At 37.7% G+C, this 13288-nt stretch overlaps 1 protein-coding gene across 4 annotated transcripts in view; it reads left to right on the forward strand.

Moving 5' to 3' along the window:
* The window catches only part of LOC106087127 (trafficking kinesin-binding protein milt), a 130278-nt gene that overhangs the window by 19048 nt on the left and 97942 nt on the right, over positions 1-13288 (forward strand). The window contains exon 1 of one of the 4 annotated variants that reach the window (XM_059366123.1): positions 8008-8028. The exons of the other annotated variants lie outside the window; for them this stretch is intronic. The gene's annotated coding sequence lies outside the window, so the exon portion shown is untranslated. Of the gene's footprint in view, positions 1-8007; positions 8029-13288 lie in introns of those variants that run through there. 4 annotated transcript variants of the gene reach the window in all.

Genomic DNA, 13288 nt, shown 5'->3' on the forward strand with positions numbered 1-13288 from the left:
GACACACCCAAAGTAAGATTATCGATTTGATGCGTCGGCATGTCCTTCAATCGATTTTCCAATATGCTGATCTCCAATCTATCGTCTTAGGTATCGACGGTTTACCACCGAATGCATGATGTCAGGTCTGTTGCAAATCGCCAAATGCATGAGACTACCGATAAGCAACTGGCATTTCGTCTCATCTAATTTCTCGCATTTGTCGTTGTTGCAAGCTACAGAAAATCTCACAAACAATATGAAGCTGGGCGACAATTTTTAATTGTTTATTGTCTCAAAAGATATGTATATATGTATATATGTATATATATATATATATATATATATATATATATATATATATATATATATATATGCCCTCATCCTTAAAGCGATCTCCCAATTTAAGTATTTGGGCCCAGAAAGGCGCTTTTAATACTCATTTCGTTGAATGGGCAATGATTATGGACCAGATTTGCCTATATTTGTATGCAGCTGCCAAATTTGCCTGTTTTCCGACTGAAGCCATTGAACGCACAAAACCTGCATTCCCTACCCAGATTTACGAAATTTGGAAGAGATCCCTTAACATGCATACCAATTATAGTCAATATCTAAACTTACCCTATTTTTCGAAAATTTGAAGCATCCATGGCATCCCTTGTAACATCCACGGTTTTATTCTGCACTCCTAACGAATACACAGAAACGGCATGAAGTGAATTATTTTTTGTTATTCCCTTCGATTTTTTCTGTAATTAACTGTAATTACGTATTGGTGGTATGATATTTATGTTGAGAAAACCAAAAATTGAGGTCAGCCTACCAACCTACCAAGAGGATAAAAACCTACTAATTTTGGTAGGAACCTACCAAAAACGGCAACACTGACTGTGACTGGTCAACAAATATCTCACCTTTTCTTTCAATACGCATGCCTTGGATATGATTTAAAGACACCTAGTCGATGCGCACAAAATGGTCACAAATATATTGTCTGATACGGCACCGCAGTCAGCCAAAAGGCTGCGGTCACCTGGAGCGCATCACATGCCCAAAAAAACTAAGGCGAACGATAATAATATCGGTTCAAGAACCTTTGAATGACGCTAAGTACAGCTTGGTGATGGGGCTGCTTACCTAGGAATAATTGGAGTGGGAGTCAATGGACTGTCATTTATCTACTCCGATGTGGTTGCGGAGTTGCCGGGGCCTCCTCCGGCCTAATCCCAAACTTTCAACCACCGATTGGAAGATTGGTAGATTGGATGAAGTTGACAGCGACCAGAGACATGAAGTATTCAAACTAAATTCCGGCTGTCTGTCGCAAACCTTAACAGGCCTGAAGGAGTTGTGTCCAAAGGATACCTTGTTTGTGCATCACAGCCGCACTGAGGACGAAACCATCTGATGGTGCTACACCTAATGTTTTTGGACAAGGATCAGTTATGTCCTACGGATTTAACTAGTTGAGACTGAAGGTGTATAGAAGCGGTGGGGTTGAGAAATCACAAAACGACTTATCAGTTGTTGCTGAAAACTTGTCTGAGAATCTATCCACCACATGCCTGGCGGATTGCAGGAGCCTGAAAATCAATAGGGGAAGGCGTCAGATATCAAAAGGTACTTCAGCGCAGCAGCTAGTCTAAGAAGGATTCGTCCACACCGCAAGTGTCCAGTGTCTTGAGGAAGAGTGGTTTCACTACTTTGTCAACTGACCCTGGATGCGTGAGGAAACTCATCATGAGAAGATAAAACGAGTTTTGTGAAGATGAACTCCTGGCGGACTCAGAAAATGAAGCTAACAGTGGTGGAATCTGAATTCTGACTATGGTCCGATTTCTGCAGATAAATCTGCACCATGTTAAGGCCGCTTCGGTGGCACTAAAGGTCCATCAGATGAGAGTGTGAAGAAATGGGTTGTGAACTAAAAATTCCGAGATTTAAACTACTCAATTGTAAAAGGAATGGAAGACAAGGAGCCGTTATTCTTGCTAAGATTTGTCTAAATGTTTTCCTTCTTCCGTCGCTAAACACTGAAAATTCAATAGTAGCCAGCCTTGAAATTAATAAGTCTTATTTCTGGCTGGCTTTTATTTATTTTTTATTTTATTTATTTATTTATTTGGTTTCACATACAACAAGATTTAAAATCTTATAATTACAGTATGTGATTAGAATCGTTATTCTAACAAAAGGGATCATTAAGTTCGGCTTTAATTTTAATTACATTAGCAATAAAAATAAAAATCAATAATCAATAATCAATAATCAATAATTCATTAACAATAATTAATTGAGAGGAAGAATAGGAAAAACAAATCACTTAATTTATAGGCTTTGAAAGTATTTTGTAAGATTTTGTTTGAACTTATTTGCGTCGCCATTAAGTTGTATTGATGATGGGAGGGAGTTCCAAAGACGGGTAACGGTGAAGAAAAATTGCCACTCCGATACCAGCAATTTATGGCGCATTGGTACAATTAAAATCCTTCTGTTGGTTCTACCAAGCTGCAGTTTATCATACAAGTACGATGGTGTTTTAGTATATATAATTTTGTGTAAAAGTACCAGTGATTTAATATTCAGAACGTTTGCAATATCCACTCCATACAGGCTTTTACGAAAAGCTGAACAACTCTCAAATCTTTTCAGTCCATAAACGTATCTTAGGATCGAATTGTATGCAACTTCTAGTCTATGTTTGCTTCTTGAATCGCAGTTTGTAAATAATTCGCTTCCATAAATTAGAACCGGTATAAGATAGGATTTGGCTAAGAGGGTTCGAATGTGAATAGGTGTAAAATATTGTGTCTGGTATAACGTTCTCAGCATACCAAAGACTTTTCCAGTGGCAGCAACAACATGATCACTCCATGTTAGGGTTTGATTAAAAATAACGCCCAAGTTTTTTGCCTTGGGAACTTGTAAAATGTTTTGATTTCCAATCTTGACCAAATGTTCGCATGTAACTGCACTCGTTCGGTTATTTATAAGTAAAAAGTTTGATTTTTTGGGATTTATCATAAGATGGTTTGCTAGGGCCCACGAGTAAATTGCTTGTAAATCCGTATTAAGCTTCATTATACCCTCAGAAATTTGCGATTTGGGACAGTTTAAATATATTTGCACGTCATCTGCATAGATATGTATTTTTGTATGTTTAAGAATGTTTGGTAATTCGTTAATATACAAGCAGAATAGAAGTGGGCCTAAAATTGACCCTTGAGGTACGCCAGCTTTAACAGGCAGTGGTTTGGAAGTAACTTTTTTTATTACTACGGACTGAGTTCGACAGTTTAAATAGTTTGAAATCAGTCTCACTGCGGTGATAGAAAAATTAAAGTTTTGTTGTAGTTTTCTGCATAGAGTATCGTGATTGACGCAGTCAAAAGCCTTTGAGTGGTCCAGTAAGACTAGAAATGTTATAAGTCCGTCATCAATGCCAGATCGTATATTTTCAGCGACATCAACTAAGGCCGTAATGCAGCTATGCTTGGGACGAAATCCAGATTGATGTACGGTGAGCAATTCATGGCGCTGAAGATACTCGCCAATTTGTAAATGTATAATACGCTCAAACGCTTTTGATAGGTACGGCAAAATGGCTATAGGGCGATATTCATGGTTTCCGGTCGACTTTGGAATTGGAAGTATTTTAGAGTGTTTCCATGCCCTAGGGTATTGGGCCGTAGTTATAATAGTGTTGAACAAGTAGGTAATATATGGAGCTATACTTGGCAAGACGATTTTTACAAACTGTGGATATATGTTGTCAAATCCAACAGCATTTGATTTAATGGACAGACAGCTGCTAATGACATCACCTGGATACACACATGAAAATTCGAAGCTGGAAAATGATGGAAATATTGGATATCGCTGTGGAATTAAATTGATATTTTGGGAATGGGAACTGGGCTCATGGTTAGTGGGAGTAGATACGAACATTTTATTGATGTCATCAGGATTTGCGTCGATATTAACGCAACTTGACTTGCCTATACCAATTTCCCTAATAGTTTGCCATTTGCTCTTCGAATCCATCGCAGAACGGAATCTATTTTCGTAATACGTTGCCTTCGATTTTTTTATGGCTTTATTGACTTCCGTTCTCACTGCTCGGAAATCATCGTAGAGTTGTGGAGTTTTGAACCTTTTCCAACGTTTATACACCATATCTCTTTTCCTTATTAGCTCCGTTATATTTTCATTAAACCAGCATTTATCATTTTTCCTTATTCTTGTTTTTTTTAACGGCACCGAACATTCTAGCAAATGTGTTAGATTTTTGTTGATAAAATCCAGTTGATCATCTGTTGACTGAAAATCGTATATTGCATTCCAATTAATGTTAGAAAGTTCATGTGATAATGTATTAAAATTGGTTTTCGAAAAGTTAAAAAATGGCTGTTCCTGATCCTCTGGTGGTGGATGGGAGTCATAAGTCATAAGGATTAAGTCATGCCTGGAAAAACATGGTACGCTTAGCTGATCATAGAGTAAAACTTTGGCAGGGCTATCTACCAGAAAAATGTCCAGAAGACTATTTGAAGAATTTGAAAAGTGAGTTGGTGTATTTGTGTTTACGGTGTGAATGCCGATTGATTTAAGAGTATCAGTTAATCTGGTATCGTTCAGCAAATTGCTGTTTAAGTCGCCGGCTATGATTATGTCAACAAAATTGACAGTGATGTCCATCATGGCAGTAATTAGCGAATCATATGGGATCATACAATTTGGTCTATAGATAGAGCCAATTAGTGTTTTCCGATTATGTATCATTGATTCAATAAAAACGTATTCGATTTTATTATCTTCCGTAGATTTCGAGACAGGTTTGAAAGAAAACTTCTTTTTAATGTATATTGCAACGCCTCCGCCAACGCTACGCCTGTCATTTCTTACGACATTGTAATCGGAAGTGTTGATAATGTTGTCTGTAATGGATGCACTGAACCAGGTCTCGGAAACGCATATAACGTCCACGTTTGATTGCTCAAAAATATACCTGAATTCATCTATTTTATTTTTTAAACTTTGTGCGTTAATGTGACAAATATTTAGACCCTTGTTCTGCCTGCAGAGTATACTTATCATATTTCGTACTCCGTCAGTGGAACTCGATGCGTTATTTCCAGCAGACATTTAATTGAGTGGATGGCAACGCAAAATAAGTTATAGAATTTACAGAAATAAAGATTTGGACAAAAAAGGATTTGTTAAGAATACGATGTTTAGCATTTAAAATTATGGTATAGAAAAATGTAGCATTTAAAATTATAGTACGGAAAAATTTAATTGGTGTTGTCGAGCGAGAGAAAAAATTGATTAAGTTGGACAATGGTTTCAATTAATATAAGTTCATTATTAGCGGCAGATTTGACGTAGATTAGGCCTCGTCGGGAAAAGGCAGATGTCAGCAAGTTTTGTTTTCGCATCCCAATAGCTGCTTTGAGGATCTTAAAATTGTGCGTGGTAAGATTCTCGTTTATATGTATAGGTCTATCGGAATCGAACCCGATATGCCGTAGAAGCAAATTAGTTTTTGAATTCTTTCTAAATTGAGAAAGCGATTTTAATAACGAGTTCTTTAGGTATGGCGTCAACAGTTGTACAAGTATAGTACCGTCCGGCCCGCTCCTAACATTTTTAAGGCGATAAATTGATTTATAAGGGGGAGTTGATGTACATAACGCATTGCAGATACTGTTGAACAGACCATCTAATCTCTCTGTGTCAGTGTAGGGAATTCCATTAATTCGTAGGTCGCATGAGACTGCAAGATTATCTTGTTTTCTTATTTGCATCTTTAAGTTTTGAATCTCGGTTTGGATGCTTTCAGTATCTTCCTTTTCGCTCTCTCTTTCCTCCAACTTTCTAATTTGATTATAGATATCATTAACAGTGATTTCTTCGATCTTGTTTAATCTCTCACAGATGTTGTCAACATTGTTTTCTATTTGTTGTATTCGAGAGTTTAGTGTGTTTAATATTTTTGTTTCTACATCCTCCAACCTTTTAAATATGTGTGAGAATTTCTCTTCAAACTCACCAAAAGCTTTATTTATTTGCAGCGACTGTTTTTGAAAACACTTTTCAATTTCCAGTAGCAGCTTTGATTGTTGTTGTGTTTCTCTGGCCAAACGTGGAGTTTTTGAGTTATTCTCTGGCTGAGAGCTCTCTTCTCTGTCACGCTTTGCAGATGCCGTTAGCTTCTCCATAATATCATGTTCTAAGAGATTGTTGGCGTGCATGATGTCTGCCAGCAGACTCTGTTGTTCCTCTGTTGTTTTGATGGACATATTTATTTTTCTGTTTCGTTGCTCTTCAAGAGTGTTTATATAAATGTATGTATATGTGTGTGCTTGTGTGGCTTGGTTTTGTTAAGTTTGGCTTTGACACTTTGTGAAACACAATAATATCTTTATGTTGGTTATTGTGTTTATTTATTTGTGTTTATTTATTTGGCGCTTGTTAGATGACACCGGTTATCAGGAGCTAAACAGGGCTGCCATTGTTATTCTCTAGGTTTATTTGGGGGAGGCTTTTCCCACTTTGTTTTTACGATTTTTAGGGTCGTTATGAGCACTTATTTTTTCGCCCGTGTTATATAGTTTGCCTCTTTTTTAATAATAACATAAGGGGTTTTACTTCACCATGGATTTCAATTGTTTATTTGAATTAATTTTGAAATTTTAATTTAACTAATAACTCTTATTTATTTTGGGTTTGTTTTCAAATTCAATATGTAGCACGTTTATAAATGAATTGACCAGTGCGCTTCACGATGACAAAAAAAATTAGACCCTATACATAGCGCACGATTTAGAGACGCTGCCTTCAAGCCTTAAGTTTCTGGTTGAAGCAGCTTCTCCAGGGATAAAGAACCTCATTGTATGAAGTGATGCTAATGCACATCATCAGATATGGAGAAGTTCGGATATCAACGTAAGGGTGAGATGCTAATCGAATATATTATAAGTTGCAATCTGGCGATTTATAATAAAGGGGATAAACCAACCTTTTTTGCCAAGAACAGGCAGGAGGTACTAGATATTACCTTTGTATCGAAAGATATAAGTGGAAGAATATGCGACTGGGAAGTGTTGGATGGGGACCACAGCTTTTCTGATCGCCATTATATAAGTTTCAGCCTTGGCGAAAATATTGCAAAAGTGGTCCCTCGGCTAAACAAAAGAAAGGCGGATTGTGACTAACTTCGTCACACATTCTGCACGTCTAACCCTTTTAGACCAGAAAAGGAAGTGGAAACAGAGGCGGATATAGACATAATGGTCAAGGGTCTTCATCCTTTATGACTCGCTTGTGCCAGCATATCCTAGTGCCAAGCCAAGGGGCAATCAGCGACCGTCTTGGTGGACCCTAGAACTGAAGAAAACTCTTCAGCATCGCATGATTGGGACGTCTATATTACAAGAGCGATCGGAAAAAGGCTCCGAACAAATCCTGCGTGGAATTCTGCAGCTCCTTGGACGATACATTTGAGGCCTCTAGGCTAGGGAAGATCTTATCCTCGAGATTTATTTCTGTGGGATAAATTCAGAGGCCAGAGAATGTATGGGCAATGTCTAGTCATGTTCATTCCAAAAGCAGGAAAACCTTACCACACGAAGGTAAGAGATTTTCATTCTATTACTGTAGAGAGGCTGATAGAAACATATCTTAGGGCAATGATCACTGGAGACCGCCTGTCTCGGTCACAGCATGCATATAGCAAGGGCAAATCCACTAAAACAGCCCTTCGGCTACACAGAGGGTTCTCTAGCAATTAAGGAATATATAATATAATTATTATATATTTTTTTTGTCATTTAAGGTGCTTGCAATAATGTAAAACCAACGCCAATCATGAAGGAGCTGGAGTTTCTATGCATTTATGACCGCCGTACGAAAGTTTATTAATAACTGACTTACTAAAAGATGCATTACGGCAAGCTTGGGATCTGTATATATGAAAAGATGGATCAGGAACACCTCAAGGAGATGCACTGTCTCCTCTACTCTGGAATATAGTCATTAGGTTAGGTAAGACTCTACGTGCGACATCAAAGTGGGCTTCTGAAAGTGGTCTAGGCGTAAATGGCCCCGGGGTGAAAATAGGGTACTACATTTTTTGATATCTGAAAGGGGGGCGGACCCTCCCCCTTACCCTAATGTTCAGAAACGCCAGATCTCGGAGATGGGTGGTGCGATTTATTTTGTGTGCTCTCATATAGTACCCTAAAAATAAAAATTTGGTATCCAAATTTGGGATGGGGTACCTAGGGGGGCTGTCCCACCCTAAAACCTACCAAACATATATTTAGACCAATCACGACAATTTGGGACTCATGAAAGGTATTTAGGATGAGAAAACGTATCTGATATCCAATTGTCGGACCAAGTGCTAGGGGGACCACCCCAACCCCCAAAACACCCCTAAATCGGACATATTTACCGACCATGGCAATATGGGACTCAAATGAAAGCGAGTAGAATACGAATCTGATATCCAAATGTGGGGCCACGTTTCTGGGGGTCCACCCCTTCCCCAAAACACCCCCCAAACAGGACTTATTTACTGACCATGGCAATATGGGGCTTCAATAAAAGGTATTTGAATCTAGAATACGAATCTGATATCCAAATATTGGACCAAGTGTTTGGGGGCCGCCTCTCACCAAAAACATCCCCCCATAGCAATATGGGGCTCAAATGAAAGGTCTTTGGGAGTAAAGCACGAATTTGATATTAATATTCGGGAAAATTGTCTATGGGGCCACGGACATGTTTGCTGAGTTTTGCAATAAGGAGTTTAAATGAGATTTGAAAACGAATTTAATATCCAATTTAGAGGGCAATGGCAATATGGGGTTTAAATAAATGATATAAAGATACATGTGAATAGAACACGTTGCTGATATATTTTCATGGCTTAGTGTTTGGGGGACCACCCCAAAATACCCCTAAATTGGGCATATTTACCGACTATGTCAATATGGAGCTTAAATGAAAGGTATTGGGGGGTAGAGCAAGAATTGATACCCATTTTCGGGACCAATTTTCTGGGGGTCTACACCTTTCCCAAAATACCTCACAAACTGCAATTTTTTAGTGACCATCACAATAGGGGGCCTCAAATAAAGGTATTTGGGAGTAGAATACGAATTCGATATCCAAATGTAGGACCATGTATTTATGGCATCACCCCTTTCCCAAACACCCCAAAGGGAAAACATTTTTCGACCATGCCAATATGTGGCTCAAATGAAATGTATTTGAGATTAGAAAACGAATTTGATAACCTATTTTGGGGCCATGTGTTTGGGGGACGCCTCATCATGTAAACTCCTCTTAAGCCAATGGCAATATGGGGTTTAACAAAATGGTATTTGAGAAAGGAGCACGATGCCGATATTTTTTCAGGGCCAAGTATCTGGGAGACCAGCTCTCCCCCGAAAATACCACTAAATCAGACATCATGAGAATATCGAGCTGAAATGAAGTATATGGAGTACACCTTACATCCAAACTTAAATTCGTAGACAAATAAAGATCATATGGGATTCAGATAGAGGCTCTTATATAGTTAAACTGTTAATCAAATTAAGCTTAGTATTTCACTAAAAGATCTTTAATTGTAGAAAATAAACATTCCAATGAGATTTTGTTCCATATAAAGTAAAAGAAGGCGCAGCGGAGCGTGTCCGGGTCAGCTAGTCTTATATATAGATTCAATTTGTGTGTGTTTGTTTGTCTGTCTGTTTGTTTGTTTGTTCCGTATAGACTCAAAAACAACTGAACCGATTACCTTGAAATTTTCACAGATTGTGTAGGTTGATCTGGAAGCAAACATAGGCTATATAATTTGTTGATATCGGAATAAAGTGGACCGATCAGGACAATATGGGTTTCAAATAAATGGTATTCAAGAGTAGAGTACGAATTTCATAATAAAATTTTGGTCCAAGTACATGGAAAGCCGCCCCAGCTTCAAACCCGTTTAAATAGGTTTATTTGACGATCATGACAATATGGGACTCAAGGTATTCGGGAATAGATTACGAATATGGTCAGGAATTAGGAATAGGCTTTATAATTTATTGATAACGGAAGGGTCCACCGTTGCCCCAAAAACACCACCCAAAATCTAAAGTGGACCGATAAGGACAATATGGGTATCAAATGAAAAGTATCCGGGAGAAGATAACGAATCTGGCATAAAAATTCATGTCGAAGTATAGAAGGTCACCCCACCCCCACAAAAACGCTCAAAATGGGCACATTAGCCAATCACGGATATATGGAACTCGGTTTGTTTGTTCCGTATAGACTGAAAAACGGCAGAACCGATTTTCTCGAAATTTTTCGCTTATTGTGTAGGTTGGTCTGGGAGCAAACAGGCTATATAATTTTTCTTTATCGGACGGGGGACGGACCCTCCCCCTTTTGCCAAAAACACAACCCAAAATCAAAAGTGGACCGATCGGGACAATGTAGGTATCAAATTGAAAGGTATTGGAGAGTAGAATACGAATATGGTATTAAAATTTGAGTCTAAGTACCCATCGGGCCGCCCCAACCCCAAACAGACATATTGGACGTTCATTTCAATATGGGGTTGAAATGAAAGGTATTCGGGAGTAGTTTTCGATACTGGCATACAAAATCAGATCGAAGTATAGGGGGTCACGCCAACCCATTATGACCATAATTTACTTGGCTTGAAGGAAACCTAGGCTATATAATTTTTAGATATCGGGTGGAGGCGGACCCTCCCCCTAACCCCAAAAACGCCACCCATATCCGAAAGTGGTCCAATGGGCACAATAAGGGTATCAAATGAAAGATATTGGAGACCAGAAAATGAATATGGTATTAAAATTTGGGTCCAAGTACCTAGGAAAGAACATTAAATTCTCACACATCAATGAGTGCTTTCCGATTCAAGTTTGAACTCAATGATAAGGGACCTTTTTTTAGCCGAATCCGAACGGTGTCCCCCAGTGCGACACCTCTTTGGAGAAAAGTTTTTAAATGACCATGCATGACATTGTCACTCGCGAATGTCGCCAACATTAAGAGCGAATAAACACCGCTTTGTCCGATTTTTTCGCCAGGATTCGAACGCGTTCAGCGTCATAGGCTACAATGGCATGAATTCGATATCCGCATTCAGGGCGAAGTGTCCCCTCCCTAAAAAGATATTAGAGAGTTAAAGAAGGCGCACGGAGCGGGGCCGGTTCGGCTAGTTATATATAAAAATTATCATTAAATAAATTGTTTTGATTGTAAGCCTGCAAAGTTTTAATTATTAACAAATATAGTTGGCAAATAAAAAATAATAGAGCATCTAAAAAACGATTTATACAGTGAAGGAAAAAAGTCTATATACACCCTTGATTTTGGTGGTTTTAACTGATTATATTTCAAAATGTAACATATGAAACCAAAATTCAATTTTTGTATTTGGTTGGCCCAACTTGGATATCAATGACTGCTTGTAGTCGTCGGGGCATGGATGCCATCAAATTGTTCGTAATATCGGGTGTTATTTCTGCCCATAAACAAATAAATGCCGGTTTTAATGTTTCACGGCTGCTTATGTTATGTTTTCGTATCAATTTTTCCAAAACGTCCCATATGTGCTTTATTGGGTTTAAATCTGGTAACTTGGGTGGTAAATTAAGCTCTCATGGAGTATAGTAAAGAAGTCAATCTTGAACAACATGCGCAGTATGCTAGGGGTAGTTGTCTTGTTGGAAGACAATTTCTAAGACCCAAGCACTCAACAGATGCCGTCAGATTTTATTTCATATTATTTTTACATTGATAGCGATCCATATTACCTCGACAAATACCAAACGACCAGCACCAGATGCAGCAATAGCACCCCAAACCATAACGCTACCACTATCACGTTTATTAGGTTTAATATTTTTTGGATCAAGTGAATAGTTTGGTCTTCTCCAAACTTTGGATCGACCATCATTTCCGTAAATGTTGTGTTTATTTTCGTCCGTAAATCTAACATGCTCTTAAAAATGGAAGCATTCGTCTATGTGTGTTTTACCAAACTCGAGGCAAAGATTACGATTTTTCGCTGAAATTAATGGTTTTGTTGTTGTTGTTGTAGCAGTGTGTTGTACACCGAGGCAGCAGCCCTTGCCGATGAAGGATTCCATCGGGTCAATCCGGTACGTACAACCGGCTGCCATGGGATTGAGGGTTTTTTTTTGTGTGCTACCCTGCTTCTCAATCCTGTGCCATGTAAAACAATTATTGTTGTCCGTGGTGTAACAATAACATTTGAAGCTTTTTCAATGTTTTCTGCTAATTTCAAGGTAATAATCTTTGGATCCTGGTTGACTACATCGCGTCTGGAAGCTTCCTAGGTCTGTCAGATCGTGGCAAATTTTCGGTACTAATGGTATAAGTACATCGGCTCAATTTTACTATCTTAGCAATTTCTCCATAAGAATTGTTTTCCTTTCGGAGCTTTACCAAAATACTTCGAACTAATATTGGTATTTCTTTGCAATCTGTCATTTTTAAAGGTTAAACTTCAACGCAACGCTTTTAAAACGCCACCAATCCAAAATATAACTTTTAATTTTATCTCTTTTATCTCTTTTATCTCTTTTGTCTACATATTCTATATTCTTTAGGAGTTGCCATACTGTATGTAGAATTTTTTCCTACAAATTTTATATATTTTTGGCATCACTGTTTCTGTTAAATGCTGTTAAAATGCTTTTTAATTTACATAAAAACTAACTTGATAAAGCCTCAAATATTACCATACAATTGTTTGCCAACTTCTTCATAATCTCTTTAAAATTCCAAACCAAGGGGTGTATGTAGACTTTTTTCCTTGACTGTATCTTGTATATGAACATGAAGTTGGGTCAGTTGGTTTCTTCATTTATGTGTTCCGTATCCACCCAAACTTATACAAAAACCTATCATTGCAATATGGGACTCAAATGAAAGTTATTTGAGAGTAGAGCACCACATTTTGGGGAATAATGATTTCCTTAAAAGCTACGTAAAAAAACTTTAGAAAAATCGATGAGTCAACTTACCAAAATGTAGAAAAATCCAAAACTTTAATTTCCAAATTTATTTTATTTGGTTTATCTAAAAATTATATTTCATTAATATTTTCAATTTGTTCCCACAGATTTTTATGGAGATAAAAAGCATTTTAAACCTTCTTCTAAATCTAGATATAAATATCCTGTTTATCCCCGAATTGAATTAAACGCAAAATAAATTTAGTTTGGAAAATATTTGGCTAATTCTC

This window comes from Stomoxys calcitrans, chromosome 3 (genome assembly GCF_963082655.1).
Source record: "Stomoxys calcitrans chromosome 3, idStoCalc2.1, whole genome shotgun sequence".
In the NCBI taxonomy this organism is placed as follows: domain Eukaryota; kingdom Metazoa; phylum Arthropoda; class Insecta; order Diptera; family Muscidae; genus Stomoxys; species Stomoxys calcitrans.